This window comes from Conger conger, chromosome 1 (genome assembly GCF_963514075.1).
Source record: "Conger conger chromosome 1, fConCon1.1, whole genome shotgun sequence".
Taxonomy (NCBI): Eukaryota; Metazoa; Chordata; class Actinopteri; order Anguilliformes; family Congridae; genus Conger; species Conger conger.
The window spans coordinates 16,492,580-16,517,761 of NC_083760.1; the positions used below are offsets into that span (position 1 = coordinate 16,492,580).

The 25,182-nt window shown below is 44.2% G+C and overlaps 1 protein-coding gene across 3 annotated transcripts in view; it reads right to left on the reverse strand.

The window, feature by feature from the left end:
* daam1a (dishevelled associated activator of morphogenesis 1a) overlaps window positions 1-25,182 on the reverse strand; it is a 72,576-nt gene that overhangs the window by 44,171 nt on the left and 3,223 nt on the right. For 2 of the 3 annotated variants that reach the window (XM_061235912.1, XM_061235895.1), the window contains exon 1: window positions 11,773-12,026. The exons of the other annotated variant lie outside the window; for it this stretch is intronic. The gene's annotated coding sequence lies outside the window, so the exon portion shown is untranslated. Of the gene's footprint in view, window positions 1-11,772; window positions 12,027-25,182 lie in introns of those variants that run through there. 3 annotated transcript variants of the gene reach the window in all.

Here is a 25,182-nt window from a genome sequence, read left to right on the forward strand (position 1 = left end):
ATACTGTATTTAGACTTACATACCTTAGACTTACAAACTTATTTATACTTATTTTTATAAGTTTTTTGTTAAATAAACAAAATATTGCCAATGAGGTGAGACATTTTGACGCATTTCAACATTTGCCAATGGGGTAAGACATTTTCACTTGTCAAGCAAACAGTAAATTAAAAGAAGCACATTCTTTCTGCCTGAGAGAAAAAATAAGACTTTAAGACTCAATACAAGACAAAAAACTTTTTAAGACAGACTTTTCTGCAGTGTACACAAGCTGTGACAGGCCTGACTGAAAGAGGGAGGAATTCTAATATCCATACTCTGAGGCTTCTTCTCTTTTCTCTCTCGGTTTCTGACCCCAGATTCTGTCTCCTCACAAGTGTTTAAACTGCAAGACACATTAAAATCCCCCACACGACCCTATTGCTGGTGTACCAATGGCCTCCAGTGACTCCACCAGTATTGCGGTTCCAAAACATTGCCTGGACTCTGTTCATCTCAGGTCATTATGGGGGGTGGGGGAAGCTGCTGAGAGATGCAGTTGCACTGTGGTCGGGACTATCTTGTCTCCGTAGTCTGTTTTGCACTAGCCGTTCCTCCTCGTCCTCTTGGCTGACCCTAGGCTCTGTGAAAGTGTGGTTTAACCCCGGCGGGTAATTAAGGATTTACTCTGCTGTGGTTCTGACCAAGGAAGACTCATGTTGCAGCAGAGCTATTTCCACAGTGCAGCAGCCCGAGAGAAGCTAGCAGCTACGCACGCACACCAGCTGCTGAGCTGTTGAGCCAATGAGCCACACCAGCACACGCCAACACGCTCACATGCACACGTATGCACAAGGCACACACAAAGGCACTGGGCTGAAATCAACAAGCAACTCGAAATCTCAGAAAAAAACGTCCTCCTGTGTCAGAACCCATTTCTGAACTATATCTACAGTACTGTGCAGAAGAGTTAGGCACAGGTAAAAAACATTGTAAAGTGAAGATGCTTTTAAAATAATGAAAATAAAAGTTTCTAAATATTGGAAAAACTATTAGAAACTCAAGTCAGTATCTTTTGGGAACAATGTTTGCCTTTAAACCTGTACAACTCTCTTAGGTACATGGCCCTGCAGTTTTATAAGAAAACCAGCTGGTAGGAGAACTTGACACAGGTCTTCTACAGACATTGGCCGTCTCACTTGCTTCTGGCTCTCCAGGTAATCCCTGACAGCACCTATCATCTGTCATCTATCATAAAGTATTTTACACAGTACTGTACTTTGAAGGCCTGGGCTGTGATAAAGTGCCTGAGGAACAGTTTGGTTTCAAGCTGAGATGAGGCCTAATCTTCTCCTTGTCAAATAATTTGAGATGACAGTAGATGATGAATAACAATTTCTCAATTCATGATCAAATGAATCACTGTAGCAAAATATAATCATGTGTATCAATCAATGACAAAAACAGAATAATACATTTTCATGAGTATTCATGGAAGAGAGTCTTGATGGCAGTCAATAGATTGTTTCTTCCCAAGTGAAAAAACAGAATATTTCAGCATTCTTGAAGTATAATTATATAAACTTGAATTACTATACTTTCATAAGCATTTCAAACGTAAAATTCAGCATACTATATATTCACATGGGTTGGCTCAGTCATAATTTATTACTGGAGTTCCATCCAGCTTTTGAGGCCTTCTTTAATATTGTAATATCAATGTAATTGAAAATTCATTTTCAGCTTCACTGGTAAACTGGGTCAGTCTAACTGCCACCCTGTCACCCTGTCTGCACATAATCCAGACCCTCCATGCCTTATCTGGCTGGCTCATGGGAGCAGCTATTTCCAGCACCAGGACTGGACCTGGAGATGTTTTCGCAGCCACTGATGTCTGGATTTTGAGAGGGAGACTGAAATGTCCCCCAGTTGAGGGAACTGCTCTGACTCTGCCACAAACTCTGCTCCGTCACCAGATTCCAGCAGACCGCTGACGGACTACTGGGGGGTCACACGTCCAAAAACACCTGGTGGTGTCCGCACACCAGAACCACACATCCTCCCTCCAGCAGATGTATCTCTGCAGTTATCCTTGTAGAAATCTTCACTTCCTCTTTTACTTGATAATGCAGATGTTCAGAGACAATGTTCCCCTGAGAATTCATTTTCTACAGTAATTTCTCCTTTGAGATTTCCAGCAACTGGAATCAGTTAGTGATCTCACATCCAGAAATCTCATTAACAGTGAGCTGAGCTATTTGGCACATGAATACACACCAAGCAGTTTACCCCCTGCCAGTAAAATTCAGAGGCTGCCATCTCATTTATAGAGTCTCACTACGAGATCTCACTTCATAACAAAACAACTGGTTCTCCAGGAAAGAGATATCAGCTCACCTTGAATGCAAGATGGCCGCCCATTCTCCTCAAATGAGCCCCAGATCGTTACCTCGTTTAACACATCAAAAGGCTCGGGAGCAGAAATGCATTTCCTCATGTTTTCACAAAGGGAAAGCCTTCAAACGGCCCAATGAGAGTCCTTATCTCATGCTCTGTACCGCGCCCTGCCTGGGTATGAGCAAGGAGCAGGCCCATCCATGCTGGGCCAGTCAAAACACGGCACACAACGTGTCCTTTGAAGGGGGAATTTCAATGCAACGAGTGCAAATCATGCAGCTCGTATTTGTCCTCTGGAACACAACAGGAGCCTGCGGTCAGGCCCCCGCTGTTTCACAGAGAGCTCGAGCCCCAGAACCTGACAGGGAGTTCAAAGCTTCTGAATGCCCAGCCGGGGCACTTACATGCTAAAGTGAGAAGAAAAAACAAACTGTCTGTCATACAGCTGCAGCCAAGTATCTGTGATTACCCTCGCCTGGAGGTAACCACGACGGCATTCCTCTTGGCCTAAGCCGATGATCACATAATGGGTGTCGCCTATGCTCAGGTCACAGTTTTGATAATATGCCATATTTAAGAGTGCACTGTAATAAAGATTGTATTGAAATAATAAAGCCTTTCTCCACCACTGCCTCCTTGTAAATAAGCTGACCAGCTGTAACATCACATAGACTCTCAAAGAGTCCAGAGTCAGCGAATGAGATGTATGTATTGATATCGTTCACAGGCACATATATGTATGTGTCAAACACGTGTATGTATGCAGGGAAATACACTCTGCAGGGTTCACGACTCCACCCAGTGAGCAGAAGGTCTTCATGAGACCACAGGATATCTCACGTGATTGACAGGCCTGCAAAACAAACACCATGGTTTACATGCCCCACCCCATTTTACAGAATGAACAGCTTGTGTGAAAGGAGGTAGGGTTAGTCCACAAGTTATAAATCACTGAGACACAATTCTGTCAAACAAGTGGCTGTCACTGTGGTGGAAAGGACAAGTCTTTAAAGACTGTACTCAGACAATATATGACTTCTTTATATAAGTAACATTAGCCATTAACTACTAAATAGAGTCATCATAGCTCTTCAAAACATTTTTGTAAAGTACTTTGTAAACTAATGTAATGGTCAGTTATGCAGGAAGCTTGGGGGAAAAGTTGATGGTTATTTCAAAATAAACATTGTTTAACTGGCTCTACATTTACTGGCTGATTTGTGAAGGTTCTCTCTGTCCAGCCAATCATTTTAAGTGGTCATTGAACCTAAAATAACCCTAAATGTTTTCAGAGGGCAAACAATTTGATTGCACTTCATTGCAATTGTAAGTGCATATACAGTATTTGAGGAAATTACAATGAACCTACAGGGTACATAATTCAAATTCTTAGCAATAATCACATTAAGTGCTTCACTTGAATCACATGAATCAACCATGGAGCTCGAGTAGTTTTAAATTTGAGCTAAGCAGTATTTTGGCATGGTACACAGAGATCTCAATGTACTGTATGCCACATCTCTAAATTAATTACTGGGGCTAGGAAAAACATGAACAAGTAGACAAACACAGTTTATACGTTGGAAATGTATCTTGTATCTTGATTGTAAATTAAAGCTACATCAATATTAGAACCTTTTCGCATAGACAGTTCCAAAATTCCAAAATCCCAATTCAGGTGTCTGCAAGCACATTAGATAGTTGGCTGTAGTTAAGCTTTGACTTCTCCAAGCACAATACCACTGCGTGGTTATCTTTATGATTCTCCCACCAGAGACAAAACAAAGCTGAAAGTATACATAGCGTCTTTCATGAGGCCTCCATCAGCACTCAAATATTCCACAACTCCCTTTGTTAGCTTTTCATGCAACCTACTGCATATTGCGGCAGGTGTCGTGAAATATTTATTACAGGCATTGGGACAAAAGATCTACTAAAGCAAAACAAACATGGCTCAAAACGGCTAACCAAACACAAAAAATAATCCCCTGACCTCAGAAGAATTAAAGCACTACCTTCTTATAAACACATAAAAGGCAAGGTTTATTTATGTACAACCTTGACTTTCCAGCACAGGCTACCTAATATCCACAGCTGGTGTCTTTCACATGTTCCAGAGGATATGCTCCCCTCTGGTGAAGTGGACCTGGGTGGACTTCACAGAGCCCAGCCTCCCAGACTGGAGAGAAGGGTTCTGGGGCCCACATGTGGACAGGTTTTTTTGGCAGCACTTGGGCTTCCTCTTGCAGACCCCGTTTGAGAGAGCACTCCCTGTGTTCCGAGCGGGGTCAACCATGGGAGAAGGAACCACTTCACTTTGAAGTGCAGCCACCTCTCAGGGCTTGGTGCTGGGTGGGTTTTCTCTCTCTTCCTCTCTCTCCCCATCCGTTCTTCAGAGAAATGTTTCCCTTGTACAGATTGGTATTAGGAAACGTTTGAAAGGACAAACAAGCGGAAGCCCAACTGTGTTTTTATTGATTCAATGTCCTAAAGTGGTCTGTATGAGCAATGGCACTAATAATTGTGGTGATATTATTATTATTCCATTAGTGTGATTTACACAGTTTTTGAGCCTTCCCTCCTTCAGTATTTTTTGCTTGATTCTGACAGGTAGAAGGGACAGAGGGTAAAAGATTGAACAGAAGAGAGTATGAGGAGGTATGCATGCAATAATCTGCGTGTTTTTACTGTAACTCGATGAACCCAGAATTCCCTCACCAGCTCTCCTGCAAAAACCAGAATTTGTAAAGCTTCACTTTCCCAATGGGCTATGTGGTAAAAATTCCATTCAGAAAAGAAAGGGTTGTTGTTTGCTTCCCGCCCAATATATCCACCCTCTGCCCACATCAATGACCACTCTCACTCCCTCCGCTCAAGAGAAATCTACAGAGATGATCAACCACTCATGATGATAATTTATGCCTAACATGGCTAATTCCTGTGTCATACAAGCTAAGGAACACGCAACAGACCTGAATATCTGACATGGGAGCCTCCCCACCAATTCTTCACTCCCTGTAGATACAACATTCCTGCCACGGCGAACTTGCCCTGACTCATAAGGGTGGTATAGCAGTCATACCACAGAGCTGCAGTATCTTTAATCCTCCCAGCCCTGCATGCCTCCTTCAGGAGACTTCCCCCTCACAAAACCCCACCAAAAACACACAGCTCAATTTTTTATAACGAATAAGGAGGAAGATCACAGACTATAGAGTCAACACCCTGGTCATTAACCCTAAGAGACAGCCAGGTGTTTACGAGAATACTGCATAAGACACAAAAAAGTTTACGTCAGCACAGTTCAGAAAACGCTTATCAGATTTTTTGCTTCATCCTTTTAAGTATTACTCTCATAGTTTTAGTTACAGTACACACCACGTGAAGCATAAATCTAGAAAATACAATGACTACATTGTAAACACGAACAATTCAGTAGTGCCAGCACAACAAAGGGCACTGCCATCTCGGTGTGGCCCGCCTAATCCTTCAGCGAGTTCAGTAATGGTTTTTTTTCCCTTTGTGAGTCAGAAAGGGTACAAAAGAATCGTGGATTCATCCCATCAAACGGTAACCTAAGAATTGCAACCATTTCACCACAGTCCCAAACTCAAGTGCTGGCAGCGTTTTCCAAATTTCCCAGGTTGTCCTCAGGGCACTGGGCTCTCAACATAAACAGAAAATTAAATATATTTGTAAACAACAGCAAAATTCCCCCAGCAGCATTTGACATTTAAATTATTAGAGATTATGAAATATTTTCATAAATTCATTCCGACCAGGCAACCAGAGTCTACAGAAAGCACCATGCCAAAATTCTCCACAGTGTGTCAAATCAGAGCCAGACCTGTCCGCTTCAATTTCTTGCTTGTTGTAATCTGGAGAAGACTGATCACTGCAGACAGTCTCGGACGTTTACCAGGATTTTCGTTCATATGTACGTGTGGAACCCGTTGCTTCTCCCAGTCTACGGTGTGTTTTGGGTGTGTTGTTCTCCACTGCCCTCAGGGGAGCTGGCTCATCGGAAAGCCTGCATAATTAGGATGAAAACTGACTCCTTGTGTTATTGTTCACGGCACCTCACCTGAAGAAACAGCTGAAAGCACACCTGGAAAGTTGTGACAGTATCGTTGACATGACTATAGCAGCTTGCGTGTCCTTTTTTGAAAAGTTGATATAAGTTGAGAAATGAATCAGAATCATGATTAGTTACTTTTTTACTTTAGATAGTAAAGGGCTTCATCTCAATATTTGTTTCTGTGGGTAAAACATGCAATTGCAGATTTCTAAAAGCTGTTTCCCATATTGAATCCAGATGTCAAAAACATCATCTGCAGGCTTCTTCGTGCAAACTGCACTCAAAACATCTGTCAATTAACAGTTGAACAATGTCAGGATGTTAATTGTTGTTATCTGCACACTGACAGCTGGCTACTCTTCACAGAGTCATGCCATTACAGTTTTGACAGCTCGCCCAGTGTATGCAACCCTGACATAAAAAACAGCCTTTGAGTCAGAAAAAACTTCACCCATTGTTTTTAAGGTTTCAGTTTTATAAAGGCTCACCGTCAATATATCACTCTCTCCAAGTGTTCCATTGTGAAGGCTTAGCGCTACATATTAATATGAGGTTAGCGATGCTCTGCGTAGCCATGTAGCATTAATCTAATTTCAGTCCATCTTAAAGATGCTGCTCTGAACTAGAACCCTTGAGCTGGATTTTCGAAACCACAGACTGACCAGTGCATTCTGTGGCCATGTCAAGTTCCACTTCACTCAAACCTGAATGCAGGCATGGGAATCCAGGCTGTAAACAAAGGATTTCACCGAAGAATTTCTTCACATAAATACACAGGCCAAACACAAACTACTACATACAACCCTGCTGAAAAAAACTGGTTTTGAAACAGCTGGCAGCTGATTGACCAGTTCAGACCAGCTCCATATGCAACATGTTTGACTGGCTCAAGCTATGTTTTCAAACAGCTGGTAGCTGGTCATTTCAAGCTGGTCATAGCTGGATTTTACACCAGGGAATGGCTCAAGCCGGACGAAAAAAAGGAAATGTTTTATGTGTGAAAATCCTGCTAGTAAACAATTGTGGAAAATGTCATTCACAAAATCCATGGCTTAGTGCACAAGTTGCGAATTCCTCTTCAGTAAGTATGTTCAGTAATTACAGAGCAAAGTGTTTTTGAGCAACGTCACACGTCCAGGTGCCCTTTGGAGTGGAGTTACGAAGACTGAACAAGTGATTGACAGCCGTGTGATAGACATGGGGCATTATCTGCAAGGCCAGGACATAACACCTCCAATACAGATAATGCTTCAAGAGCCTTGTGCAGATATTCTGAGGGGAATGCCATGTGCTCTGAAAGCAGTGGGTGCTTTGAAGAAAAATTTACCACATATGAATACTTATGTAGTTAAAAAAAAAAAGTTAAAATGTACAGGCAACACGATAATACATCCCCCACTAATCACAAATATCAAATGTTATGAGGTAATTATATAAGCACTATCTACAGTATCTGTATGAGTCGATACTAACGCGGAATCTCAAGAAGGGAAAGATTGAGAATAAATACGTAAATGCATTTTTAAATTTTGTTTTTTCAAGGATAATGTGGGCAAAAACTATTTGAAGTATCTGAGTTGTCAAACGTGTTCATCCGACAGGGAGAAACTTCCTGTTCCCATTCTCATTCGGACTGTCAAGACATAAAAATGCCAGGTAATTGCAGCAATTCAGTTGCAACCTCAAGGCTACCGAGATTGCTTGATTAGTTACCTGTCTCTGATGTCAATCATGTCTTCTTAACCTAGTGGGGTCTCAATTGTACTCCTGTGACACACCACTAAAGAGAGTACTTGTATTGTTGCATGTATGCAAAATATGTCTATGAACAGGAACAAATCCACACTAAAAAGGCAGTTCAACTTGAATGCCTTACATTTCTAACGGCAGCCAAACTGAAATCAATCCAATATCTGGGTGACGTTCAAGGACTATGAATATGACTATGACTATGTGGTCTTCAAGCACACACCGAAATGTTACGCTGTGCCAGAAACTGTCACAGAGCCCTTCCAGTACAGATCCAAAAACAGCCTGTAATCTCACAGGCAAACCACAATGCTGCTCCCCTCCTGAAACCCAGCCCTCTTTGAGAAATCAATAACATATGGAACCGTCTCCCTTTGGAGAACACAACCTTTTAGGCTTTATGAGGGCAAAGGTCACACGCTGCCATCCACGAGGACAGTCCGCAGGGCCCGTTACGTAACATTCCAGGAAAAATACGGCGAAGCCGGCAGAAAACAGAGCTCGTCGATAACCGATCAAAGTCCCTTCAGGATACTCACTGCTCGTATGTCCTGTGTACTCTGACAAACACAACAGAGGGAACGGGGGCAAGTCTTATCATGCGACGGGAATCAAGCAAATCAGTTTATTGCAATCTAATAACCGCTTTCAAAAGGCCTGAATCGACTGGGAAACTGCGGAGCTTTGGAGACACTGCTGTTGTGTAAGGCGGTTTTCACATGCCATTCTCCGGCCGAATGAAATCACACACCAAGAGGGCCATGCATTATTATTGAGCACATAGTGCTGATGTCTACGACAGAGCGCCACAGAGAGTATTGTGCAGGGCTTCATGGGAGCAGACCCCTGCCAGTGTACTCCCTCTTATTCCCATGAATTCATACAGAGGGGTCAGAGTTGCACAGGCGGGTGGACTCCGGACTCTCCACAGCTTTCCCTTCCCAGGATCAGTCTCGTATTAATAAAGCAGCAATGCAGGGTTCACACAGAAAGGGGGAGGGAGCAGCCGTAAAGACGTGGCATGAATTTTCCCTCATAATCCCAACTGCCCCGTTCGCCCACACCCTGTGCATCGACGCCTTCTCCCACCCCCCGACAGATTTGCCCCATGACCTTGCCGCGGCTGAAAAGTACCCCTCCCGGTTTCTACCCCTCCTCCCCCACGGTTGCCGGGGCTCTTTCCATCTCACTGCTCTTCATTTCATAGTTAATCCCCCGGGACAGGGCTGTTAGGATTGCCGCAGAGCTGAGTGGGTAATGAGTTTTTACAAGCTAAGCTCCGGATGGATCCATGGCTGCCAGTCAGGGAAGGGGGCTGGTGGAGGATGTCACCGGCTTGCTGAATATTTATTTCCTGCGCGTCCATCATCGCAGAGGGCCCCCGGCGGCTGTTGCCATGACAACCACCCCCCCGCTCTATCAACGTGGTGTGCGCGCGACAGCCACAACTGCAATCTTTGGGCTCCACCCAGCACTGCCCGTGGGTTCCCCCCCCTACACTTTTTTTGCCTAAATAGGATTTTCAGTGTAATCAGACAAAACCAAAGCCTCAAGCGGTAACAACGGTCAAAGTCTCTGTTCGTTAGCAAACAGCCAGCCGCTCTGTCTGAGCAGATAGGACTCCTCACAGCAGGGAAGCTCCTCCCTCTGCACAAACACAGCCTAACGCAACGAGACGCCGCAGCCGGACACACAGCGGAGCGGCAGATTCCAGTCCTACATGTTACAGCATAAAAGCATCAGCACATCGGCATCCTAGACATCCACCTCCCCGGGATGGAACCACCGCTGACGCAAACCGCTGCAAAAAACAACCAGCCACAGCCACATCATAAATCTGTTTACCAACGATTATGAAGCGGAACCAATTCAGCTAATTTCTCAATTTTCTGTAAAAACAAAACTGATTAGGTCATTGGGAGACTTCCGGAAGACGGACATCATCTTTCAGTGCAACCTTCCGTGTATTATACATAGAGCAAGTGCATTGTTTAGGTGTCTGATTGTCATTTTATTTACACTAACATAATGAGACATAATGTCCCGCATTGGGTCTCACAGAGTGGGAGCCTGTTAAACATCATTCACAGAACTCAAAGTTTAGCCGGTGTGTAACGAGCTGCTGCCACATGACGAGATAACAGAGCCACTTGAAAAGCTGTGAAGGGACAGCTGATTGGCGTCGCAATTTAACGCAGGCGAGACTGACACACATTTCACTACTCGCAGATTCTCCCCTGGCTCCCTGTCAATCCGCCCTTCCGCTATTCCCCCCTCACGTCAACAAACACCCGCTCTCGCTCTCTCTCCGAGCACCACCGCGTCAGGCTGACGAAGTGATGCACAGCCCCGCCCGGCCGAAAAGACCAAAGTCTCCCACCGCAACCATCAATCTCCTGCCTCCTAACAGGCTTTACGAGCAGGTGAAAAACTGTGACAGCGTGCCGGGCCGTGCGTCTGCCATGAATCAGGGGCCGGGGGCCCCCAGGAACCGGTGTTTCTGGACGCACAGCCTGGGGCAGCTTGTCCGCAGTGAACACCGCTGTCACCGAAACGTATGGAAGGAGCGGGAACAGACGACATCCGGGACCTGGTGACACGCTGGCAGACGATCACAGCCGTCCTCTGCGTGTCCGATTGCTAGCCTGAGGACCGTTTAACCTGAGCAGTAGCAGGTGGGGTGCCACGAATTTGATCAATCGTCCCCTTGGTAGAGGTGGTGGAGGGGAGAGGGGGAGGAGGACTCCCTAGTCAGCTGCCTGGTAACTGAATACTCAATCTCACAGCACCTCGTCCAGCACAGAGACAGCAGATGAATGCCGTGTACGTGCCTAGGTGCTTTGTCACAGAACAGGAGAAGATCACAGGACTCACAGGTTGGGTGGTTTCACAGATGGTTTTCTTTGCAGCGTGAGAGAGAGAAGGAGAACTTGTGTTTCAAGGTGACTCCTTCTGTGTCATGTTTATGCCTCCTTGTCTGTGCTGTCACACCCAGGGAGAAAATGCATGCCGGGCTCATTCCATTCACCACTGTTTTTCAGCCTGGAGCTTAACTCACGTAGCCAAACGACTGAGAAGCGTTTCCCCCAGAGCACATTTTTCCACCAAATCACTGCTCCCGCTACACGTTTTACTAAAGGGCCCCTATGAACAGGGCTTATACAGGGAAATGCAGGAATACAGACACACTTCCACGGTGCAATTTGAAAATGAAAATACATCTTCCTCTCACTGACAGGAGTTGCCTCTCCTTACTGTGATTGCACACCACATTTTCAATGTTTAGTGGTTAAGAGCAAAAAAGATCTAAGAATACTACTATATTAAAACTAAAAGATTTTAAAAATATGATTCCAGACTCCAGACAAGTTTCAGAACATACACTAGTATCTTGCAATATGTATGTAATTTGCATATCCTAAAATAACAAGACATAGCTATGCTTTGCTTAGTGTCATTTTATTAGGCAAATGTTAGTTAAACACCACTTTAAATAGCTAAATCAACAAATGTCTGCCTATCCCTGACTGTCTACAGCTTGGACAACAGATAAAATAGCATGCATTTACCTGTGGATAGCCAAGTTCCAACCTTACATCTCCAACAATGCAGTCATAGCCCAGGTAAAACAAAAAGCTTCTATCCAATAGTTCCCGAAATGCCCCACTTTGGGTCTGACATATTCTTTGATGCCGGCTCACAGAAGCAACGCAGCACACGCGATCGGTCGCCCTTCTCTCCCAGTGGACTCAGCCTCTCTCTGCCATTTCCGAGTTCAAACTGAAACAAAAGGCCTCTCACAAGCTGTTTCCACTGCGCCGGGTCTGACGGCTAACTCACAGATGTTACTGCTGTGAGCCAGTTCTCTACCTCTACGCCACACCCCTTTTCAGCACCACCGTTCCTATAGGATGCAGCCGGAGCTAAGCCACGGCCCACTTCTCTTTCATTCTTTTTTTTTCCCCTTTGGAGGGGGGTGGTGGTGATTGCTTGTGTTTGGGGTTAGGTCTAAGAATGAGAGAGAAACAGACAGAGAGAGAGAGAGACAGACAGACAGAGAGAGAGAGAGAGAGAGAGCTGCACCTAAACATTAACGTCAACACTGTGTCAGAACAGGACATTGGTGTTAGGTTCACAGTGCAGGACAAGACTTGACTCTGACCTACCTCGAAGCTGAGTGAAACAGACAAAACAAGGGCTGGTTTGCTTGGGTCTTAAGGCAGAAAATCTGTTTTCCATTGCTTTGTCCGATTTAATAATGCCAAATATGCCGTCTGCATAAGAGAGTTCACTAATAAATACAGGCTGAAAAGAAATATTTCGGTTTAAAAATGTAAAAACACACTAGAAAGAGTTGCTTTTTTGTGTTTAAAACATAATATTTTTTGCATAAAGGATTTGTCCTACAAACAGTAGTGTCCCTCGTGCACTGTCTGACTGACTGTGTAAGCAGCTCCTACTGAAACACTAAGGGCTAACGCGGGAAAATATATGGAAATTATTAACAGCCATAGGCTAAGTCCTTTTAAATCAATTTATTTAAAAGATTCCCTCATTATCATCAAGCAATCAATTCAGAAATATTACTTACAACGCAAAGGTGGTTTAAACATTTGAGTATTAAAAATAAATCCAATAAAAATGCCACGCTTGTTTACAGCTCACATTCCATGCTAGAAAACATTTAGCTGCGTACATCACAGGGGCGGCAGCTGTAGACATACACACAGCCCCGCTTTAACCCCGGCAGCAAGCGTATAACCCCAAACGCTCGATCCCCAATAATGAGGGGGCGCACACAGCCTGAGTGCCTGCTGTGACAGTGTCCCCAGTTGTTTTCCCAGCCCGTTGTTCATGCTGAATGGGGTCTGGGGCCCGACTGGGATGGCCTCTGAGTCGCCATGCACACGATGAATGGCACCTGTCAGCCATCATCTCACTTCCATCATCACACAACCCCGCTCAGCACTAATCGCCAGCGACATCCCCTCTTGGTTCTAGACATTAACTATTTACTATTATGATGCCCTACATAAGGGCAGCCAAGTGCCCTCGCTAATATTGCACAGTCAATTGGCCCTACTGTATACAGTTTGATTTCAACAGGGCGAGAGGTGGAGTCCCAGGCGAACAAAAAGACATTTCACCCGGGCCTGGAACCCGCCGTCCGCAGGCGCTCGCCTTCCCATGAGCCCCTGCAGCTCGTGCCGTAAAGTGTGTCGCGCAGTGCCAGCCTCGTCGCTCCAGCGTGACACACACGGTCCTCGTCTCCGTTACCCAGACGGCTGGACGGGTCACACGGGGGGGTGAAACACTGTCCCATTGTGTGCACCCCCTGTCTGGCTCCCGGGGACGTCCCTGGCCCTCTGAGGCGACGAGCATGCGACCATCACGGCCAAATGAGGTCAGAACCTTCTGCCCAGATGAAGGAACCTCTCGACAAGGTCCACGGAACCCAGAGAGGGAAAAGCCAGCCCATTCCCATGCCACAGGGCGTTAAGTATTCCTGTTCTTGTTAAAAATACCTAAGACTCCTATGACAGCAAATTACCATATGAAGGCTGGTGCCAAGAGAATGCAGGCCTACCGGTCGGTCGAGATCGCCACTTCAAACCCGGCTTAAGCCACTGTGGGTAGGCCGGTCTGGGAAGCCAGTGTGTGTGGAAGAGCATGGGCAGTTGAGGACACGCTCTTCTAAAAAGCCCGACTGGCACGGCTTCGCAATCCGTGGCAGGTGTGAAGCAGAGCAGACCAACACGCCGTTCACCGGGAGAGACCTGACCTGGATCTCTGCCCGACACCCATCTCCACCAACAATGAACCCGTACATCTTCCCTGCCCCGCTCCAGTGCGCAGCTTGTTTTGCTTTCACGGAATGGTTTCGGGCCGCAACCAGAGCCGCCCATCAATCCGTTTTACGGGCTAATGCGCAGATGTGTTAGATTCAGGTTCTGCCAGCCTGCATGACCTCAGCTCGCGCTTACCTCACAGATATTCTGATTTATGATGTCACGGTCACTTTTCCGAAGCCTCTGTTACTGCACCGCGAATGAGAAAGGTCTGGAAACATGCTGCCGGTGATGTCACACCAAGCAGGAGACAAGTCAGCTGTTTTGATCCTTATCTCCTGCTACCTCTGGCCACAACACAGGCAATGAGTCCTCCATAAAAGATCAATGGGAAACAGACAGCAGCAGACTGGGCCTTATCAAAGCTCGATGTTATGACGGTAAATCTCATTCCGTCTGATGAGCTTTCCCACATCACGGCATTGTGGTAAGAGGCAAATAGACTGATAATGAAGGTAGAGACGAAAGACAATTGATTCCTAAATGTAATGAGTTAGACAAGGCAGCAATCTGTTTCAATCAGGTTCTTTGTTGCGATAAGCAAAGGTCCAGCTGCTTTGCAAGAATGTTTGCTCCTCAGTAATCGTTCCAGGCCATTGACAGAACGGCCAGTGAGGCCTCATTAAGCAGCTACCTGGAAACCGTGGAAAAGCACTGAAAGTGGCTACCTAGTCACCAGGGGAACGCATAGCACCAGGCTCTCCGGATATTTTCATTTGTGATATTTATTATCCTCAGCTTAAATCCAATGAGAGTCATCTACTAAACTAGTAAGTAAGCAAAGTTGATGTGTAAACAATTCAGGTTCATTTAAAATGTTTAATGAACCTCGGGAGTGAGGCACTGCATTAATTTGGACACATCAGCAATCGGTGAAACAACGCTACTTTATGGCTTAATAAATGCTTTTTTTTTCAAAAAAGGATGCTGCTGCTTAAAATCTTGGAAAACGATGTCCAGCCAGTCGTCTGAGATCAGTGTAATCATCACAAACTATAAATCCGCTTCTCCATCGCTGACAAGAATGAGTCACAAGTGCTCCCCCAGCCATCCAAACACTTGTAATTATTACTCATAAATTTATGCTGTATAACAGAACAAAATTCATATCCTATAATCCTCACAGAGCATTCAAGAACACAAAAGCTATAAAATATTCTCTTCACTATCTCTCCAAAACTAGTTCAAAGTTCCATTACCAATGACCAAAAAAAAAACATCTGTTCTTAAATAGATCACCTCCTTCTATGCAGTCACCATCTTAAGAAACCAGGCTGGAGTCAGAGATGTGGACTTCAAAGCAGCTTCACCATCTCAAGGGCCATTAAGGATCTGTGCACTAATGATGTGGAGGTGCACTGGTGTCTGTGTCTGTCTACAGCTGAGTGGAGGATATCTCTACATCCACCTCTACCTGTTCATTTTCCTGAACGCTCACACTATCTTACCGCCACCACGTCATGCTGAACATTGAGTAGCTGCTCTTGCAGTTACTGGAAGATCTGGCCAAGATATGTATTTCTCTCAGGGCTAAAGACAGAAACCCCATTCCAGTCTGCACTCCGTATAACAGCTCAACTTCAACACAAAAAAGGCAATATTTTATCCATCACAAATGAAATAAATATTAGGAGTATCTTATTTGCAGCTCTCAGATACTTGAGAAAACCATGGCTAAGAAGCGCACACTGTAAAACAAGCTCCTACCATAAGAAAGCTGCCTAATAATTAACTTGTCATGGGCTCATACATAGGGCATTCAAGTTGAGAAATATGTGTAGCTCGCCTGTGTCCTCAGTATTACATACCTCCTCTGTTATGCTCTTTTTCCTTTAACTATAACTTTTTTTAAAATTCCTAATTCCTTGATGTTCCTTGATAAATACTGGATTGGAAGAGTAAACAAAGCAGTGAAGTCAAAACCCATTCACTAAAGCCTATGGGGCTTTTATGCTTCAAAGCTATACAAATGAACAATGAAGGCAGACATTAACATTCTACTCAGTTAAGAGCTGAAACATCTGGAGATATTTCATATCTCACTTACATCACAGACTCCCATCATCATGTACTGCAGTATGCTCAGCGATTCCACTATGGTATGCTGTCTTTCATTTTAGCCCAGCTCCAGATGCTGATTAATGAAGGAAAGCAAGGGGATAATCATAAGATAACAATAACCGCAACACATTCCTGTGGAATATGTCATTCTCACATACAGTAACCTAGGTTCTTTTCCACAGCACAAAAATTATGTCCTCCAAACGGCAATATTAGCATGGGACCGTTAATTACACACCGAAATTTCTGAAGGCTCACATCATATGATGGAGCATTAGCAAATAGTTGGCTGTTCAATACTTGTTTTATTGCAGCAGACATATTGTAGCCGAATAAGATAAGTGGTTGTCTGGATATCACTATCCAGGGCCTATTTTAGAATACAGTTGTGAAATAGATTTTCACAGCACCAGGAGATGAAAACTTGTGGCTCTGATGATTTGAACCTTGAAAAAGTAGAAGAGCCTTCACAAAAGTGGCAAACAAGGATTCCTACCATTGGAAAATACAACAATAACTTGAATAATAAAAGGTTCATAAATCCATCCCATCTGTCTTATATATCTATTTGTTTTTAACACTATTTTTAATCTCTACTCTTGCAATCAAATATACTTGTCCTTTAGGTATCCTAATCAGCTTAAAGTATACTTATGAATAAAGTATAATCAGCTTAGGGTAATCCTATATTTCCTGCAAAATACAATTTATAAATCACATAAATCCTGTCAACATTTCTTTCACCAATAATATATGGTGAAAAACATATTAGTTTTTCCCCATTAAAGGATTCCATATAGCAGAAGGAAAAGAGAATTGAAAACGCTACCACTGCTGATAACATACAATATGCTGGATAACATACTCAGTACTACAAATGTGTATTATTTTTATTCTTGAAGTCAATCCTGATAATCTCAATAAACAATAGCAGTGAGTTTTGTTGTCCAATAGTATAGCAAAGAGGAAAACAGTGAGCACATCTTAAAAGCTGTGATAAAATAAATGTTATTAATTTCACAGGTGAAGAACTTTCAGAAAGATTTAATTTCACTGGAGCAGCACACCGCACATATATATACATTAGTGGAACCTTACTTCTCTTTTCCACACTCAAATCAGACAGCATACTATACATACATTAAGTTTACCAGTCTTCTGTGATGTGGACAAACAGAAATTCATGCTCAAAAATCCTGTGGCAGAATCTTCTTTTAAATGTACACACTGACGCTGGCAGTCAAAAATAATCCTCAGAAAACTTTTAACTGATACCTTTGTGGTCAGTCAGGAATGTGCAACTTATAAATAGGAAAGACCTAATCACAATCCTGCTGATTAACTGAACCCACAAGACAGAAGTCAATTATAGCCCAGCCTAGTTAGCATGTACAACTTGATGAGAAAAAGTCTGAAATCGACTGCCAACCACAGATATTAACACAACCAATTAAGTCTGCTCAAGCAACATCATTTTCTGCTTTGCTAAAATGCCAGTGTCTGGTCGACTGCAGCCTGCCATCAATGTCTAGTCTGCCATCTAATCCTTGGTTAAATCATGATGGGCTCCTTTGTGACAGCACGACAGAGCATCAATTAGCACCACAGAGCATCTGGCATATGAGAATCTGGAGCATGATAACCCTGTTTTTATTATGTGCTCAAGCGGGAATGTCAGTGAAGAAGCCACAGCCAATATGATGATTTGTCATTTAAGTTGATTAACAAAAGCCTTGTTGCTCCATTTAAGGCTCAATTCAATGTAATGAATTTAGTAGGCTGACATTAGGGCTCTCCCCAACCTCAACACCATCCCATTTACCGAAAATTACATTCTGAAAGCTGGCCCATCCTGTACCTTTTCATATGTGCACACAAAAAAGGTCCAGTTTCTTGAGAGTGCCAGAAATACCAAGCATCAGTTATAATTGTTTGTTTACTTGGTTACCAATGTTCTCTGTGAAGAAAGAGAGCAGCTATGGAGTCAGAGGTAAACGGTGTCTTGCTCAAGCGTCAAAGTGAATATTCCCGAATTGGTATTCGGCCCTTTGCTTACTGCGGAGAACAGCTTGAGTAAGAGCAGTGATGCAATGTTGGCCACACAACACCACGGCTAACACAAGCCCCAGGAGTGAGGAAAACATCTTAAGTAGATGATGAGGGCAACTGCTTCATAAGAGGATCAGCTGCATACCCTCGTTGTCTAGCTCTCCCACCCAGAACAAGCACACCTCATACGCTCAGCAAGTCGCCTATCTATAGCAGACCTAAATACTTCTGAGAAGGCTTGGCTTTAGCAGAGTTGTCAAGGCCCGCATGATGAGGAGTTCTCTGTGTGTGTGTGTGTGTGTGTGTGTGTGAGTGTGTGAGCTATGGGTGGTGGATGTGATGGCTCCTTGGATTTGGTGAATCAGCAAGTACTTTTACATAGCACATCTGAGCAAGGTCCTCTTACTCGCACATCCCACTGTAAATGGCCTGGGGATAGCCGTGTCTGAGACAACTAGCACCAAAACCCCAAGGGCCGGTGAAGGAGAAGCCGGGGGCGGGGGAGGGGCATGGTAAGGCTTCTGTCGCCACGGCAGCCTAGGCCTGCAGGCAGGGATGGGCAGGAGCCACTGACAAAGAGTCTGGTATGTGAATGAGTGAGACTGAATATTCGCACACAGTTATGTGTACATCTAATTTTTACTGTAATTTTTACAGTTTTCTTTTAATCTTCAAAAATGTTTAATAAACACCACCCGAAATGTCATCCCTTGTCTTCTTGTTATCTTTTTAGGACAAAGAATGGACATGAATGGAGAAGATGAAACTTAAAGACAAATTTACATCTTTATAAATTCATTTAATGTCTTTTCATATCATGTCAAATGTTTTCAGTGGAGAAATATTGGTGGGATATTCACCATTGCCAGCCTGGCTACCATACTGTCCAGTATTCCATGTCCATATTTTCTCTTGTTTGTTATTGCAAGCTCTCACGCAGGCTAGACTACTGAGGTTCAGGCTAATCTACCCAGAGTACCATAAGTGCAAAGCTTCATCAACTGTGAGAGAGGCTTTCCACACATATCTGCCGAAAATACATTAGCATCAGCTGCCTACGTCCACAGCTGGCACTGAAGACAGCACTCATGTCTCCATCAACAGCAGAGGAGAAACCATAGAGCAAGAGTCTGTTTTCCAAATCAAACCAATGGCCCTTTACATTCACAAGCTATAATCTTGGCAAATCTGTGAAATACCAAAACATAAGCTGTGTTTCACATTAATACAATTCACTGATTCACAAAATGCCAAGCAGCTTAGAACTTGCACTGTTGTGGTAAACAGTCCAGTGAGGCAAGAGGGATATATTCACATTTGGCAGGAGTATTAGCTAATTCCTCCAGTAGGTAGGACAAGGTTCAGAAGCCTTCACTCAAAACAAAGTGCCTTGGGAAATGATACTCCATTAAAATATTTATCGATACTGGTCTTGCTTGATAAATAGCATAAAAAGAGCAACATACTGCTCAGAACTGCTGTCAAAACCCTTCTGGTGATCTTCTGATGAAATCTGCGATCAAAGTGCACTCAATTACAACGGTCGGAGATACAACACAGGTCCTAGTACCTTTTTTATGGACTTCTCATACACCATCTCCAACTGTCTGTATCTTTGTTTAAGGTCCCTTGAAGCCATGAGACCGAGACAACTTTAACAAAGTCTGTCCCATTAAGAGGGGGATAAAAACCTTGTTCTTGCTGCACAGAGTCTTACTAAAGGCTGTAATTGGGAGCCAGGGAGCCCCACTGCTGTAGTGTACGCTACAGAGAGTCATGAGCGTGGGGCAGCCGGCCGCCTTTCTTCTCCAACAGCGGGACACTATAGTCTGTTTATTTGGGCACTACCCCCTGCCTATCATGCTAATTATCTGCACTGAGACCACTCCCCCGGCTCCTGCAGCTCCTCTCATTGGCAAGGGGGTGCTGTTTCAGAACAACACCCAACGCACAGCAGCACTAGACTCCGAGATTGAACTGGGAACCGCCCAGATTTATCCCCAAAAAGCAAAGAAAGCAATTACCTCCCCCACCTAAATTGAATTTCAAAACCTCCATGGTTCTTTCAGCTTGAATGCTGGTTTCTTCATTTTTTCTGATATAAAATGACTAGCTACAATGCTAATGCCTGCCAAAAACACACACTTCCACAGTGTAAATACACAGCTGCCAGTGACTGGTACAATCTCCCAGAAATGTGACTGGAAGACTACACCAGCAGATTCACTTTAGACTGAGGTCATGACACTCATACAACTGAAAAGGGAGTACGAGAAGAGGAGAGGAGACCTTATCGAGGCAAACTAGAACAAAATACGCTTCTGGCACAGCGACTCATCGGAAAAAAAGGTCTCACTGGGCCAGATGTCCAAGAAAAGATTTTGCAGGTCACCTAGATTCCTCTAATTCTGTCATAAAATGGCGTAAGCACAGATCCTCACAATATTACAGCTGGCTCTTCAGGGACAGGCTAATATTCTGACTCTAAATTTCAAGTGTCACAGAGATAAAATAAAGAATTAAGACTTGTACTGTGATTTTTTTCCAAATTACAACAATTTCACTTGAAACCCAAAAAGCTACCAGCTGTTTCAAAACATAGCATGAGTTGGTCAAACGAAGTCAAGCTGGGAACTGGTTTGAACTGGTCAACCAGCAACCAGCTTGAGCTGTTTTTTTCAGCAGGGATAGGTCCAGCACAGGGCATCCCCTGAGTCATAGTTCTACCCCTGTAAACTGTTCTAAGTGCTCATTCCACAATCAGTGGGGGAAAATGTTCCCAGGCCACAGACTAGCTCATTTAGAGCTAGAGGCAGCTTTAATGAGCCCTTATCAGGGTCGCCATGGCGATGTGTTTTTCTTACATTAAGAGCAGGCTAATCCACTTAATTAAAACCATATCTAAGCTTCTTCGTTAACAAAACATCAGCGGGCTGAAAACTGTGATTTAAATGAATGCCCTAATACAAATTCCCTTTCAATGTTATCACTCCTGTTCTCCAATTTAAGGCTTTATTACATGGGCATTTATAGTGCCTTTGATAGACATTAAAGAATTATGACATTAAAGTCCACACAGAAATGTATGTCAGCGGAATAATTTGAACATCCTGAACTTTCAAAATAAAGACACAAAAGGGCTTCTTCCTCTTGAATTTAAGTGCGCACGGATGCTAATAATTATCCGGGGTTGTTGATCCAGTTAGGATTAGAATTTTTATATTACTTCTCCTGTGTAAGCAAAGTTCAAGGCGACAACATATCGAGCTGTACTCAGATACTCCAGTATGACTGGCCAGTTCACCTCCAGCTCTCATCCTTATTCCCAGCTCAAACCAGACGCAGGTGAGGACTATATCAAGCAGCCCACCTGCAGAATAAATCACATTCGACTCCTGTCCAAATGGGGACTAAAATCTGAGCATTGCGTTAGGAAAACGAGCCCACCCCCCATCTGTGTGTAACCCCGAGAAAGGCTTTCTCCAGAGTTCCACACTGAGCAAGGCAAAGGTTGGCCCACCCACTTATGGAACATCTGGTTCACTTAAAACTCAGGTGTTGCTCAGTCCAAACCGATGAAAAACCTGATGCCATGTCCTTATAAAATACAGCCATGACTGGGTGTAAGTGAGGAGTGACAAACAGGTGTTGCAGTGGAAAGAATGGAGTGTGCACAATAGAAACACATTTGCGTCAGACAACCCAAAGACAGAATCAGCCAGGCAGTCAATCATTCCAGCAGACTGCAATTTAGGCCATAATGCAGGCACCTACTGGAACTAGTTTGCAACAGGAAGTGACACGGGAAGCCTCAGCCCATCCAATGATGCCTGACATGAGTCATCATCATACTGGGTAAACAATTCAAGCCAAATATGTCGCCTAACCACAAATAAATATCCTTAGAGAGATACCGTCATGTTCTGATAAAGAAATCCCAAAGCAAACTGTCAATAAACAGACATTCTGACAGACCTGTATATACAGTATAGACCTGCATATACTGTATTTTGCCTTGCATTTTCTGCAATAAAGATGTACACTGGACAACGTCAGGATGCATTTTTTGGTTATTCTTGGCACGGAGGTATGTGTTTTATTAGCACAACGGGCAGGAACCGGGGGATGAGGCTCCAGCCAGCCCTCCGCTCAGCCCAGAACCCAGCTGCTGATCAGTAACCTGACCCGATCCGGCTCTGATATTTGTACAGTGCTGGAGGAGCTACATAATGAAAGCAGTTATGAACATATGATCCAGCCCTGATGAAAACTGCCTCCCTTTGTTGCCGTTTAGAGGAGAAACACTGGATGAACTCACGGGCTCAGAACCAAGGCACGCTAAGGGCAGCTATTTCTCCGGGTCCCTTGAGGGAATCACCTGACAGCCAAGTGTTGAGCACAATTCCATGTTTACCCTTTGCTATACAGCCTTGGAGAGGCCTTTGTATTTTTCAAGATTCGGAATGTAATTATATCATAAGTTATTAATAGAGTTGTTTTTATATTATATTAAAGATGACAGGATGTAATGATCTAATATCATATTCATGGGATTCCCCAAATTGATACCAGAATTGAAAATACATTCCAGTGTGATGGGAGGCACGAGGGGGTGGGAGAAAATGGAGGTCGATGCACCTTGTGTTGGACGGAATTTCTTTGCCACGTTAAAATGTAGCATTTCTTGAGGGTGTGTGGCATTTATGTTAATACAACCAAAATGTTTATTTTTCAAACAAACCGCAGAATTCAGGGAATTGCAGAGTTATTGAGTGGATATGAAAGAGCCGTTCATCCGGACGGGAGCAGAAGTCCAGGCCGGGATCAGGCGCTCAGATTCCCAACATGCCGATATAGGGCCTGCGGAATGCAGGGTCACCTGGTCTGTATTCTACGCCTCGGAAAAATAATTTTCCACATAAATGCTAATCCTAACAGCAGAAGTAACAGATAAAAGCTAAACATGTGGCTAAATCACCGGAATGTTAAAAAAGTGATTCACTGCATACCAAGGGGCGGTTGGTGAGGAGGGACTGTTTGCGTTCGGGCAGTGATAACAGGGGAGTCGGCACTGTGAAATAGTTTAAGAGTTTATACTATGACTGGTGAGGACACAAGCAGAGAAAGAAATACATAGTCACAGGTTGGCAATATCCTGTGGGTGAGTGTGTGTGGAGAGTTCAGTGCCATTATAAAGGATGACCCCCTCCATTCAGGGGCAGGAAGACTGACCTGCCCCTTAGCCCTTAGAGAATCAAGCAGGTCAAGGGGCCCCCTGTCACCACAAAAAACGGTTTCACTGCAAGGCAGCTAAGTGCAGCAGCCCGCCTCTTAGCAACTAACAGCCTGTGAATCCTCTAGTGATGGTGCATGCATCAGACAGACACAACCATACATCTACACAGATCAAAGAGAGATCAGCAAGACAAGAAACAGCTTTAAAATGGCAATGTAGCTCCAGGAGTGAAAATGAGCATCAGCCTTGATACTGACAGAGACCTGAAGGCCCTGCTCTGTGTCCGGTTTGGAAAGAAAAGAATGGTACTGCCGGCATCCATGAAAAGAGAAAGAGAAATGATGCGGGAAGGTAATTAATTCCGAACGTGATAACGCGCGGCTCAGGGCTCCGATGTGCGTGATGAAAGGCTTTTCACACTCCTTAATAACACCATTCACCCATGCAGAGTCTGTAATGGTGCTTCCGTGGGCAAACAAACACCGTTGTGAAGTAGGGCCTGCATCGAATGTAATTACAGGCTCTCAGTGGGTAATCTTTTTAGTTTCTCCCTCCAAAAGCCACATACAATCCTGCTGCACTGAAGGACAAACAACCCGACACACCAAAGGGCAAAAGGGAGGAAAAGTGGAGAATTCTGCGCTGGAAGCCGTCTGCATGACGAGAAGGTTTAAAAGAAACTAAGCGTTCTGTAATTATCGTTTTCCCTCTCCGCCGCGGTGTTTGTTTGCACAGCGTCTGCGTTGACAGCTCCTGAGCAGTTGGAAGTGAAGCGGTCCACCACAGCCGTGGGGTGACAGGCTGGGCCTGGCGCATAAATAACACCAAATCAGACCATTGTCTGGCCCTAGTGAACCACACTCGGCAAAGAATGAAATATTCAAACAGTCACACAGGCCCATTGTTATGGCTACACCACGCGGGAGGGCATGGTGTCCTCAAGGCCTCTCTGGTACCACTGCTGCAGTCTCCTTCCATGCACCCAGCATGCTTTGCAATCCTAATTTCAACCAGGAGTTTCTGGAGCTGCAGTATGCTCTCCAAACTAAGAAGCTATCATGACCTGTATTCTTGATGTGCTTTGTATTTGGCTAGCTTTGTCTGGTTGTTGAAGTGTGCGATCCATTAGCTCAGTGCGAACAGGCTTTCTGTCTGTGCTAACACTGCATGCAAATATGGACCTGCACATATACAGTTGTTTTTCAGATCCTTGTGTGCACAGTACCGGCTGTCAGTTGAGCAAACACCACTTTCAATAATTAACGAGTCAAGTTGGAAACTGTGCAAAACTGAAAGAATAACAAGTGCGTGGCTCTGACGGTGATATAATGTCTCCTCGCTAAACACTGAAACCTAGAAAAAATATTGTGTTAAGTTTTCCAGCAATGGTTTTTTTTAAAGCTTTAAAAGAGTGTTAATTACACACATTTTACCCAGTCCAACATGAATATCAGAACATGATACACGAAGAACCGCTTGAAAAATCAACGCCATTTTGACCTGTAAGTCCAGTGCTACAGAAGCACCACACTGAATTTTAATTGACAGCAGCAAAGTCTGAGAAAAAAGCAAGCAGTTCTCACTGCCTTCGCGAAGTCCCTGCCAATTAAAATTGACTTTGGGTGGGCTTTCTTTTGCTTTGGTTTTGCTACATAACATTCCACAAAAGTTCACTTCCCCCCTCTTCCTATCCCAGCGTAGGCTCTTTCTAACAGCAGGCCCGCTCCGTGGATGTCACCCCGGGCCCACTGGCCCCCAGACTCTTTGTGAGGGACAGCCATTAG